Source organism: Dipodomys ordii, unplaced genomic scaffold, assembly GCF_000151885.1.
Source record: "Dipodomys ordii isolate 6190 unplaced genomic scaffold, Dord_2.0 Scaffold187, whole genome shotgun sequence".
Classification (NCBI taxonomy): Eukaryota; Metazoa; Chordata; class Mammalia; order Rodentia; family Heteromyidae; genus Dipodomys; species Dipodomys ordii.
In genome coordinates this window covers 368804-382178 of record NW_012267403.1, presented here as the reverse complement: position 1 = coordinate 382178, position 13375 = coordinate 368804, and the positions used below count along the sequence as shown (strand labels likewise).

The following is a 13375-nucleotide window of genomic DNA, read 5'->3' as shown; positions in this document are numbered from 1 at the left end:
AGTCATTATTATTTATAAACTTATTTTCTTAGATTATATACCCCCTTTTGCCTTTAGTTTTATTCACTTATGTGAGTACCAATTTCCTCTCTTAATTACTGAATTTCTACTTTATCTTCTTTGTCTGTTGTGTTTCTCACCTTGAATACGGATAGATGGACAGTGGACTTGTATCAATCTCGAAGGTTTTGGAAAGGGTAACGCCAATCAGAGGAGGGCCACAGGACCTTTGACCATACCACGGCCATTGTATGAGAATCAAAGCTTCTTTTTACTTCCCTCAGGGTCTTCTGGTGGGCCCAGCAGTGGGGAGGTGTCCTTGTGGTGTGCCATTTAGCCAGAGCTAGACTGGAGGAAAGAGACTCATCACAGCCTCCAGGAAAACCCAGCTCTTTTTCATCCTGGGCAAGTTTCTGCCAGGTGTTATGGAGGAAGTTTACAGATTGTCTAAAAATAATTCTTCATATTGGTAATGAAGTTACCACTTATGGTATCTTATTTAGTGCTTATAACAGCCATTTGTTTAGTAACTCTGCATGATAATGGCCCAAAGTCCAGGGCTACAGGACTTATGAATTTTCCTCAACTAAGAAATACCTTCACAGAAACTGACCTAAGCACTGTTTGATCTTGCTGGGATAAGGAGAGTATGGATATGGAATAAGGTGATACAAGCAAGAAATGGATGCCATTCTCTATGTTCCTTGATATCCCTATCTTAGGTTTTCTAATCTAGGACTCCAAAAGATAACTGCAGCCACAGATCCTTTGCCACTATTACCAAGAATAAATACGAGAGCCCAAGTCTCTGATGTGGTCTTTGGTTCACTTCATTCCATATTTCAGTCACTGAAAACACCACCATACAGTTTGGCCCATATGGCTTAGCGTTCATGACATATTACCTTATTCATATTGACTTGCTTGTCCTCGTCTCCCAGAGATGTCTTTCTGACCAAGAATTATCTGCTGATGAACTAGGACTTGTTTACCCAAGACGTGACTTGTAAGCCCCAGTATCCCTCTCAAGCCCTGCCACCTGAAGGATAATCATTCAGCCTGGCCAGGAATATATTAAAACAGTTGTGTAACCAGGCACGGGTTACTAACTACTCAGGAGGCTGAGATTTGAGGATCCACATTCAAAACCAACCCAGGCAGACAAATCCAAGTATTGTCATAAAGCCCTAGTATTGTCCCCCCCCCCAAAAAAAAGTTGGAGTAAGCCTGCACTGCCTCTCTGGCTTCTGATGTCCAGATGTAATCACTAGCTCCCAAATGTGTCCCCTACCACTGCTGTCTGCCATGAGATGACACAGCTAAGGGAAAGCTTTTGTCGGAAACCTGTTTGACCTTTTAGCCTCTAACACCGTAGGCTAAAAAACTCATTTTCTTTGTAAGTAGTTTCCCTCAACTATTTTGTTAGATCAACAACATGCACATACCTAACACTTGCAGGCTCTAAAATATACAAGAGAGTAAATCAGATGCTGCTTTCACATGCTTGGTGCCAATGATGTGATAAAATTCCTCTGTGGATATGTATTCTTGGGCTAGGGAATGGGAGCTTCAAAATCACACACAAATACTGCCTCAGCCAAAACACTTCTAAATGCCCAGCCTCCTGCTCACTGAATTCCATTTCATGTTTTTTTATTTATCTTCAACATTGACTAAGGTAGAACATACCTGTTTCCAGGACATACATATAGGCTTATATAGCCCTATGGTGTAGATTAGACAGCAGGATCAACTTATACCATTTTCTTAATGTTTTGTGCTGATACTGAGACTTAAATTCAGGGCCTCACACTCTTGCTAAAAAGCTAAAGGCTAAGGCTCTACCACTTAACCAGAGCTTAACCAGCTGTTTGCTGTTTTGGAAATAAGAATCGCACAGATGTGTCTGCCCGGGTTGCCTCTGAACAGCAGTCATTAGATCTCAGCCTTCTTAGTAGCTAGTATTATGTGTGTGAGCCATCAGTCCTGACCCTTTCTAATATTAATCATACTAGTTAGTAAAGAATAATGAAAGAGGTGACCTTGATCAAGAGGTAGTGTACTCATAAACTGACATGTACAATTATTTAAGCATAATAAAAAAATTTTTAAAGAGCTAGGCTTCAGTGACTAACACCTATAATCCTAGCGAAACAGGAAGCTGAGATCTGAGTATCTCGGTTCAAAGCCAGGCTGGGCAGGAAAGTCCATGAGACTCTTATCTCAAAAAAAAGTGGAGGGCTGGGAAGGTGGCTCAGTGGTAGAGCGCTTGCCTTGCATGCCTGAGGCCCTAGGTTCAATTCCTCAGCACCACATAAGCAAAAAGAAAAAAGCCGGAAGTGGCGCTGTGGCTCAAGTGGTAGAATGCTAGCCTTGAGCAAAAGTTCAGGGACAGCACCCATGCCCTAAGATGAGTTCAAGCCCCAGGAAACTCCACAAAAACACATAACACATAATACGTACATGCATACATACATACATAAACTAGAATTTACAGGTAAGTGGGAATATGCTAGACTTCTCATGATAAACCTTCAGGATGGCTAGGAGGGTCAGAGTCACAAAGTTAATGTGTGAGCTGGGTTTAACACTCAGACTTGCTGCTTCTGAGGTTCTTTAATCTCAGAGTAGCTGCATCTGATGACACTTTCCTGCAGCACCATGGAACTAGAATGGGCAGCTAGCAAATGTTGAATACATAGGAATTGAAGATGATATTGTCGACGATACAAGGTATCATGTAGCAGAAGTGTTCACCATACATCTGTGCACACCAACATGACTTCCAAAATCCAATGCCTGCATGTTTGTTATAGATCCTCCCTTAGGATCCTGGAATCCATTTTGTCCAGAATATAGTAACTGAGAAATGATAGCTTTTAACCAATGACTGAAAGGTATGCATAACTTGGCAATCTTGCCCCTTCATTGTGATAATTTGAAAGTGTGGAATTTTCTTCCAGACCTTTCCTCCTCGGGGATAAAACTCCAGTTGCCCTCTGTAGTGGTTTAACAACATACCTCTATGTGGTGGTTCACACCTGTAATCTGGAGAAGGCTAAGATCGGAGGACCTCAGTTTGAAACCAACCCAGGCAGGAAAGACTGTGAGACTCTTAAACAGAAAAAAAGCTGGAAGCAGAGATGTAGTTCAAGTGATAGAGTAGCAGACTTGAGTGAAAAAGCTGAAGGATAGCACCCAGGCCCTGATTTCAAGTCCCAGTATTGGCACAAAATAAAATAAAATAACATACCCTAATTGAGTGTCTTTAATTCTGTTTATTTTTCCTCTTCTTCTATGTTTCCTGATTCCCCTCATGTCAGAGGGTGTGTCCTTGAGAAGATTCAGCTACAACACATGAATGAGTGCTCACTGTATATTCTGAGAAGTGTTCGTTATACATGTCTTTTCCTCTTACTGTAGGTTGTTACAAATAACATTGAAGAAGTACTAGTGTTGAGCCAGACTGCCTAGGTTCAAATCCCACCTCTACTTGTTTTTTCTTTTTTGTTTTGTTTTGTTTTGGGGTCCGGTCATGGGGCCTGAACTCTGGGTCTGGGCACTGTCCCTCAGCTCTCCAGATCAAGGCTAGCGCTCTACCACTTGAGCCACAGCGCCATTTCTGGCTTTTTTCGCTTATGTGGTGCTGAGGAATCGAACCCAGGGCCTCAGGCATGCAAGGCAAGCGCTCTACCACTGAGCCACCTTCCCAGTCCCCTCTACTTGTTTGTTGACAATGTAGTCATTAAGCTACTTAACTACTCTATGCCTTAATATCTTTATCTGCAAAATGAGGATCTTAATGGTACTTGGTTGACAAACTCTATTTCTCAATTTGTATCTACAATTTAAATACCAAGTTTGCTTTAGTCAACAATGTACTCAGTTAAATACTCATTTTTCCAGACTTTCCTGCTATAAGGGATAAATCACAGGTAAATGTAAAGAGAGGTTTGCTAGAGAGGACTGATTTATGAGAAATCCTTTCCTTCAAATAAAGAGGAGAAACAAAGCTAGTACCAATAACTCTTTTTCTTCTTTCTGCTTTGAATGCCAGATGTAATGTCTAGAGCCAAAGCAATCATCTTATACCCATAAAATTAACAAATAGAAAAATAGGGGCTGTGAAGTTGGCTCAGTGGTAGAGCGCTTGCCTTGCATGCCTGAGGCCCTGGGTTCGATTCCTCAGCACCACATAAGCAAAAAGAAAAAAGCCGGAAGTGGCGCCGTGGCTCAAGTATTAGGGCACTAGCCTTGAGCTGAAGAGCTGAGGGACAGCGCCCAGGCCCAGAGTTCAGGCCCCACTACTGGACCAAAAAAAAATAGAAAAATAAAAAATTTGCATACCAATGATAGTAGGAGGGAAAGATGGGAAGGAACTGAATCCTTAATGACTCAACTAACTACAGGTATGTCAACAACCATCTGGAAGAAAGTCCAATTTGATTTAGCCACATTAGATTGGTTTTAGGCTTCCCCAGGTCAAAAGAACTTCTGACTCTCGGAAATGTTAATGGTCATAAACCCATTTAAATGTGAAGTAATTGCAACAGTTATACTTCAAGCTGGGCAGTTGTTACTGTGATTACACTAAATCATTATGTAAGAAGTTCAGAGAAGGAATGGAGCTTTTCCAAGATAATAGTTCCATCTTCTGTAAAATAAAAGGGTATGAGTTGAAGGCTGCCAAAATCTTGTCCTGCTCCTTGTGTCCTAGAAGGAAACATAGAATGACAGATAAAAGCCTGAGGGCATCTTAGATATTTTACTCTGTCCTATGTTCTCACTGAGCCCAGAAGTTTATCATGGCTGAGGGAGGAGTGTCTTTTTTGTTCTCCATTACTCTCAGTTCTGAAGGATTAAAGGAGCCTGCATTATAACTGGTATCCGCCAAGGCATTATAAGAAATAGAGGTCATTCCATTTACCTGATAGGCTGTAGAAGTTAATAAAGTGGAGAAATATTATTCTATGGGTACCTAGAAACTTCTCTCTGACAAAGAGAAAGTAGCAGTCATTTCCCTTCCCTCCTCAATTTACACCTGTCACTTCCTATCTGCTTCTATCCCTTTATATACTCATTCAGGGTGTCACCAGATGCAGGCGAGGGTTAGTGAAGTTTCCCTTTAAAGATAGGAACTCTTCACTTAGGATCCATGGCAGAATAAGAATTTCTGGACAAGTCACAATGATAAGGAAACGTGGCAGATCTTTATTGAGTAAGTAAGCATGCAAACAGACAGACAAAAAGCAGACAAACTGACCAGAAGAAGGGCAGGGCACACTAACAGACTGTGGGTGTTCTCACAGGGAGATAGAGAGAGACGCAGACATCGAGGGAGACACACACAGCTCCTTGGCTGTTGGGGTATTTATATGGTAAGGCAGGGGGCCTGGCTTCAATGCTGTGTCTTTTCTCATCACACTTGATGTTACTTTCTCAGTTTCCAGGTAAAAATGCATCCTGCCATAAAACAAATCCTTATCCTTGGGAAAAGGAGGTGCTCTGCTATCTACATTTGGAGTAGGAGGTTACTTAAGTTTGGGGAAGCACTTTTCTCAAGAAGGCATACATCCTGTCAGACAAGTGTTCTTTCATTTTCCCCTAAATGACTTTATTCCCTTTAATCATAAGGGAAGCAGATGAAGGAATGTCTCCTTTATTTGCCCTTTATTTGCTGTAAGCTAGTTTATCCAGGCTTCATTTCCCCTAAAATGACTGTTCCCTTAATCTTAAGGGAAGTATATGAAGGAATATCTCCTGTGTTTGCTGTAAGCTGACCATACCATTTTGACCTAGTCTATCCAGCTTCAAGGGGAAATAGGGTCAAGTCCATCTTTACAGTATAAGAGAACATGGAAGACATTTCTGCCTTTACTCCAACCTTGACACTCCATCTGGACTGCCAATGATCAGAGTGAAGTACACAAGATCATTCATATAGACTATAGAATAGGTTAAAACTCTGTTACCTAAGCCAGGCACTGGTGGCTTATGCCTGTAATCCTAGCTACTCAGGAGGCTGAGATCTGAGCATTGCGGTTCAAAACCAGCCTGGGCAAGAAAAGCCATGAAACACTTATCTCCAATAAACCACCAGAAAACTGGAAGTGGCACTGTGGCTCAAGTGGTAGAGCTCTAGCCTTGAGCTGAAGAGCTGAGGGACAGCATCTGGGCCCACAGTCAAGCCTCATGACCAACAAAAAAAAAAAGTCTATTACCTAAAATAATAAACACTTCCTATAAGTGGCCTGAGGTAAGCAGTGAAAAAAATGGTTGGCTACTCTCTAGACCCAGAAAACCCCACAAAATCATGCAAGTCAAAAGGTTCAAATCTTTGTGTTTTCTTTAAGAACACCAGAGAAACAGCCCGGGCCATCAAGGGAATGCATATCCAAAAAGCTACCACGTATCTGAAAGATGTTACATTAAAGAAGCAATGTGTGCCATTCCGGCGTTACAATGGTGGAGTTGGCAGGTGTATCCAGGCCAAACAGTGGGGCCGGACACAGGGTTAGTGGCCCAGAGTGCTGAGTTTCTGCTGCACATGCTTAAGAATGCAGAGAGTAATGTAGAACTGAAGGGTTTAGATGTAGACTCCCTGGTCATTGAACACATCCAGGTGAACAAAGCACCTAAGATGCGCTGCTGAACTTACAGAACCCATGGTAGTATTAACCCATCCATGAGCTCCCCCTGCCACATTGAGGTGATCCTTATAGAGAAGGAGCGAATTGTTCCTAAACCAGAAGATGAGGTTGCACAGAAGGAAAAGGTATCCCAGAAGAAGCTGAAGAAACAGAAACCTATGGCAAAGGAATAAATTTAGCATAAAATAAATACAGATAAATGAAAAAAAATAAACAGGAAGTGAAGCTTTTTTCACCAATTAAATGTGGATCAACAGCTGTCTACTACAATGGACAACAAATATATCAGGAAACTGTGCTCAGAAATGCATACTAAAAAAATTAAAACAGCCAGGTACTGGTGGCTCACGACTGTAATCCTAGCTACTCAGAAGACTGAGATCTGAGGATCATGGTTCAAAGCCAGCCCAGGCAAGAAAAGTCCGTGAGACTCCTATCTCTAATAAACCACTCAGAAAATCGGAAGTGGCTCTGTGGCTCAAGTGGTAGAGTGCTCGCTTTGAGCCAAAGAGCTGAGGGACAGTACCCAAGCCCAGAATTCAAGCCCCACAACCGACAAAAAATAAAAATAAAACATTTCTATTTCCTTAACATTATTTGACTACTTAGTATATATGCAAGCCCTATTCTAAATAATTTAAATGTATTAATTTAGTACTTACAGAAGTTCTATAAAGAAAGTTCCTGCATTGTCACCATTTTAAACATGTAGGCAAATAGTGACTTAACTAAATTGCCTAAAGTCACATGGCAGAGGCTGGACTCAAACTGGGGCATTTGTGTAAATGAAAGGTCAAAAACAGCTAGCACCTGTGGCTTACACTTAGTAACCCTAGCTACTCAGGAGGCTGAGATTTGATACAGGTTTGAAGCCAACCAGCACAGGGTTGACTTCTTAAATTAGCCACCAAAAAGCTAGAAGTGAAGTTATGGATCAAGTGGTAGAGCACTAGGCCTCAGAAAAAAAGCAAGGGATAGCGCAAAGCCCTAAGTTCAAGTCCCAGTGTGAGCAAAAGAAGGAGGGTGGGGCAAACCCATACAGCTGCTACAAAGTGGCTATGCCCTCTGTGACCAGGGATAAAGGAATAATGGAGACTGGATTATGGAATTGAGGTATGGAGTATCAGGGGACCTGAAGCTTTCTTCCAGGTTCAGATGCTCCAGGTCCCATCAACAAGGCTTTTATGGAGTTTAGTACCGGGGAGTACATACAGAAAGAAAGGTATCAATATCTTTGAAGTCACAAACACCAATACGTGACCTAAATTTGTATAAAAGTGATAAATGGCTTCCTTATTTTAGAAAAGGGAAGGTAAGCAGTAAACAGCTTAAAATTTGCATAAGCTTTTGTCTACCCTCAGGCTCCCAAACAGCTTGGGGCCTGACCAACTCATGCTTCAGGTAGAAATCTGAACCTTTGTTAAGCCAGGACTGTTTCATCTTTCCAGGGCAACCACCAGCATTGTGGGAGTCTTGTTAGAGAATGGCGTTCCAATTCTCTTTCCCTATCAGACCTCACAGTTCGGTTTCCAGAGATTCCCACAGTGGAGACCTGAAAGCTAGCGACCAGGTCAGGACCACCGAACATATATATGCGCAGGGTTAAAGGTCCAGGGCTTGGCTAAACCGCGACGCTATGGCAACCCGGTGAGGGGATGTCGGGCAACGCTTCAGACCAGGCTGAGAGGCGTGACCCAAGATGTTTGTTCAATCGCGGAAGAGTAGATGTAACCAGGAGGAACGAACGCATGCAGGGCTTTAGTAGCAGTGGTCGTTTCTGAACATGTCCCTGGTCAAGCTCTGCCACCTGGTGGTGGAGCCAAACCTCTGTTGCTCATTCCTCATTGCCAACCGGGTTCTAGCTGATCCGGAAGGAAGGAGATGAGCCGCCAGGGCATGTGGCACCAAGTAGCCCCTAGAATCCGGGGCAGGCACCGATACTGCCTGGTGTCCATGGACAGGCTGTGCCACTTGGAGGAAGGAGAGACTCAAGAGGGAAGGGGGGGCGGAATCTCTGATTCTGAACTGACAGATGGCCACTCGCAAAGGTTCAGTTTTTCAGTTTCCAATCAGCTCAGTTAGAGGTACCCAGGAACCCTCAGAGCAGCCTTTGGGGAGATGAACAATCTTCAGGTAAACAGGGGTACCGTTTAGATGTCACTGGATTGGAAACACCCACACCCTCAGCCAAAAAGCTTTGTGGAATAGCTGATAGTCGCGGCCAGCTCCTCCAATGGCCTGTCAAGGAGTGGCACCTAACAGGTCTTCTTTAAGGCCCAGCCAGCCCGACTTTTGGCTCCGCCTCCTAGGCCAATGTGGCTGAACTGGACCACTAGGTATTCTGATGCAGACCCAAGAGGAGGCAGAGGACAAGGCTAAGCTGGGGTGCAAGGCCCAGATACTTCATCAGATGAACTGTGACCCACAGAGACAATACAAGAGTATTGGGTCCTGTGAAAGGATTCTCACCAACTGCAGGCTACAGCCAGCTCTAATCAGATTTTTGTTGATCCTATATCCATCCAGATTGCTTCTCTTTCTTAATTTTATGACAACTCACAGCTTTGAACTGGTGTGTGTGGGGGGTGTGGGTGTGTGGGGGGGTGTAATCACAGTGAACTTTTTGTATCCTGGTTGCAATCACAGTGAAGGACTCTGAGTCATAGGCTTTGCTTATCCTGTGTTTAAGCTGCATTTAGGTTTAGATAGATGAACTTTGAAAAACTGTGTTTGGACCAGTATTTTGTCTTAAGATATATTTTTAAAAAATGTTTATAGTTGCCGGGCTCGTGCTTGTAATCCTAGCTACTCAGGATACTGAGATCTGAGGATCACAGTTCAAAGCCAGCCTGGGCAGTAAAGTCCGTGAGACTCATCTCCAATAAACCACCAGGAAACTGGAGGTGGTGCTGTGGCTCAAATGGTAGAGCGCTACCCTTGAGCTGAAGAGCTAAGGGACAGCACCCAGGCCCAGAATTCAAGCCCCATAACTGACAAAAATAAAAATAAAAAAGAAAAACCATTTAAAGTTTATCTCTTTAGATGATTTTGAGCTATGTATTTTTTCTGTCAGTATTGGGGTTTAAAATCAATGTCTGCAGACTCTCTACTACTTAAGCTATGCCCCAGCCCTTTTTGCTTTGGTTATTTTTTGGATAGAGTCTCACATTCTTGTCCTGGGTCAGCTTTAGCCAACAGTGTTCCTCCTACCTATATTATCCTCCTAACTGGGATTGCAGATACAAACCATCATGTCCCAGCTTATTGGATGTGAGGAAGACCTCATTAACTTTGTGCTGAGCTGGCTTCAAACTGCCATAATTTGATCTCTACCACCCAAGCAACTAGGATTACAGACTTGAGCTGCAGTGCCCCACTACCTTTGTAAAAAGATATTTTTCCTACAACTATCTGCTGCTGCCACATTAGAAACTTTTGCAGCCCAAACAGTTGCAGTGGAGTTTGGGTGTGTGGTTCAAATAGCAGAGTGTTTGCTTAACAATTGTGAGATCCTGGCTTCAATCCTCAGTTCTGCAAAAACAAAATTAAAGTTGGTATGTTTCACTGTGTGTGTGTGTGTGTGTGTGTGCGTGCGTGCGTGCGTGTGCGTGTGTGTGTGCCAGACCTGGAACTTGAACTCAGGGCCTGGGTGATGTCCCTGAGCTTTATTGCTCAAGGCTAGAGCTCTAGCATTAGAGCCACAGCTCTACTTTCCACTTTTTTCCCATTAATTGGAGATTAGAATCTCATGAACTTCCCACCCAGCGCTGGCCCCGGCCTATCCTCAGATCTCAGCCTCCTGAGTAACTAGAATTACAAGCATGAGCCACTGGAGTCGGCTTATGTTTCACTTTTGAAATGTTTATAGATTTTTTATTTTTATTTATTGCCAATTCTGGGGCTTGAACTCAGGGCCTAGGCACTGTCCTTGAGATTCTTTTGTTCAAGGCTAACACTCTACCACTTGAGCCACAGTGACACTTCCAGCTTTTTCTGTTTATGTGGTATTGAGGAATTGAACCCATGGCTTCATACTAGGCAAGCACTCTACCATTAAGCTACATTCCCAGCTCTATAGATTTTTTTAATATTCTAATTCTAAAATTATTGTTGCCTTGTCTTGGGGTTCATTTTGCTTAACATCATCTTATATGGTCATATGTACATAGCTTTTGACCTCTTCTGCTTGTCTTAGACATATACTAGTTGTTGCAAATAAGGGAAACCATGGGGCCTATGTTTCTTTGGGCCTGGTTACTTCACTTAATATAATTTTTTCCAAGTCTTTCCATTTCTGAATCTTGTATATACATTTTTATAAGTTGGGGAGGGGAAGGGATATAACAAAATGCTTAAATAAGGATACAGGTTGACCCATTATAACAATGAGATGTACAAGACACTATATTGAAAAACAAACTTTACAATTTTGGGGGGGAGGGAGGACTTAGGGAGGTGGGGAGGGAAGGGATGGTAGGGAAAAAACAAAGGAGGAGGTAACAATGCTCTATAGGAAATGTACTTATTACCTTACTCCTGTAACTGTAACCCCTCTGTACACTATTTTTACAATAAAATACGTATAAAAAATTATTGTTGCATTATTGAACAGAGGTTCCAATTCAACATGTCATTTTATGAGTACAATTCATCTTGACCAATATCATTCCTTCCATTCTTCTCTCCCATCCCTCCCAATCCCACCTGTCCCCTCAAGTTACCTAGTTCCATGTTCACTTATGTACACTGAATATTATGACTGTATTCATCCACTATTTCTCTATTTCCCTGACCCTCCCCTTGACTCACCCCCAAATATAGATTTTTTTGCAGTAAACTTGACTTCATGGATATGACAGCACAAATATATCTTTTTTTAGCTTTGTGTGTGACCTCTCCCCATCAAATTATTCATTACAGTAGATTGTGATTAAAATGAGAACCATGCATAGCTCCCTCACTTTCACCACTACATCTGCAATGCAAATCATGTCTTCTTAGACTTCAATGTAAATGATGGAGGGTTTTATTTATATCTCCCTTTATGCAAATGTCACTGAAGGTGAATGTCAAATGTTTCTGTGAAAACTGCAGCACTGGTTGATCTGCAGATCATGAGATCCCCTCCTGTATGGCTATTACTGTGGCCTGAGTAAATGAGGAATACCATCTGTTCCATGCAATGTGTATAGGGAGGCTGCTGGACACTAAGTATATATACATTTGGTAAGGATTTTTGTATCCATATGCCCTGCAGTTGGAAAACATCTGTACTTGCTCTTAAATTGGTGTTGGCATTATTTAAAGTTATATTCTAGGATGAAAAACAAATCTTGCCAGGTGCTGTGGTTCACGCATATAATTCTAACTACACAGGAGGCTGAGATCTGAGAATCATGGTTTGAAGCTAGCCCAGGCAGGAAAGTCCCTGAGATTCTGATCTCCAATAAATTACTCAAAAAGGCCAGAAGTGTGGCTTAAGTTCAGGGATAATGTTCAAGCCCCAGGAAAGAACCAAGTAAGGACAGCAAGAGGCTCTGAGTTCAAGCCCCACTACTGGTACACACACACACACACACACACACACACACACACACACACACCAAAACATTTAGCACAACACCTGATACACGGTAAATGCAATGAGTTTAACAGTTAATCAAAAAGTTAGACAAAGGGTTGCCATTCCTAGAATTTGTCAAAAGGAAATAAAAATATGTTTACCTAAAAAATGTACATAAATATTCACAGAAACATTCTTCATAAATGTTCCAAAGTAAAAACATGAACTAAGGAATGGATAAATAAATGGTGTATCTAAACAATTGAATATTATTCATCCAGAGAAAAAAGAATGAAGTAATGATTGAAATATACACACTGAAACATGGATGAACCTTGAAAATATTAAAGAAGACAAGCCCAGGAGGCCTGTGTATGTATGTCTGTGTGTGTGTGTGTGTGTGTGTGTGTGTGTGTGTGTGTGTATACACAACAGTACTAGGGCTTGACTCACGGCCGGGAAGCTGTCCCTCAGCTGTTTTTACTCATAACTTGTGCTCTACCACTTGAGCCACACCACCACTTCTGGCTTTGTGCTGGTTAGTTGAAGATAAGTCTCACTGACTTTTCTGCTGAGGCTGGCTTTGAAATGTGATCCTCAGATCTCAGCCTCTTGAGTAGGTAGGATTACAGGCATGAGATGCTGGTGCCCAGCCCAGGTTTTTGTATGATTCGTTCATATGAAATGTCTAGAATAAGCAAATTATAGATAAAAAGTAAATAAATGGGCCAGATGCTGGAGGTTCACGCCTGTAATCGTAGCTACTCAGGAGGCTGAAATCTGAGGATCAAGGTTTGAAGACAGCCCAAGCAGGAAAGTCAGAGGGGCTCTTATCATCAATTAAGCACCAGGGATAAAAAGCCAGACGTAGAGCTGTGATTCAAATGGTTCAGCACTAGCTTTGAGCAAAAATGTTCAGGGACAGAAACCAAGCCCAAGACCCAGGTCGAGAGAGAAAGAGAGAGAGAGAGAAATTAGTGGTAGTCTTGGACATAAGAATAAAATGACTGCTAATGAGTACTGGATTGTTTTTGCTTTTTTTATTGTGAAAATACTGTACAGAGGGGTACAATTACATGGGCAAGATAATGAGTACATTTCTTATCAAGCATTGTAGCCTCCTCCTTTGTTTCCCCTTCCCATCCCTTCCCATCCTCCCCCC

The 13375-nt window shown here is 42.2% G+C and overlaps 1 pseudogene; it reads left to right on the top strand.

Annotated features, from left to right (window-relative positions):
- The first annotated feature begins 6272 nt into the window (after window positions 1-6272).
- LOC105999334 lies at window positions 6273-6823 on the top strand (annotated as a pseudogene).
- The last annotated feature ends 6552 nt before the right edge of the window (window positions 6824-13375 follow it).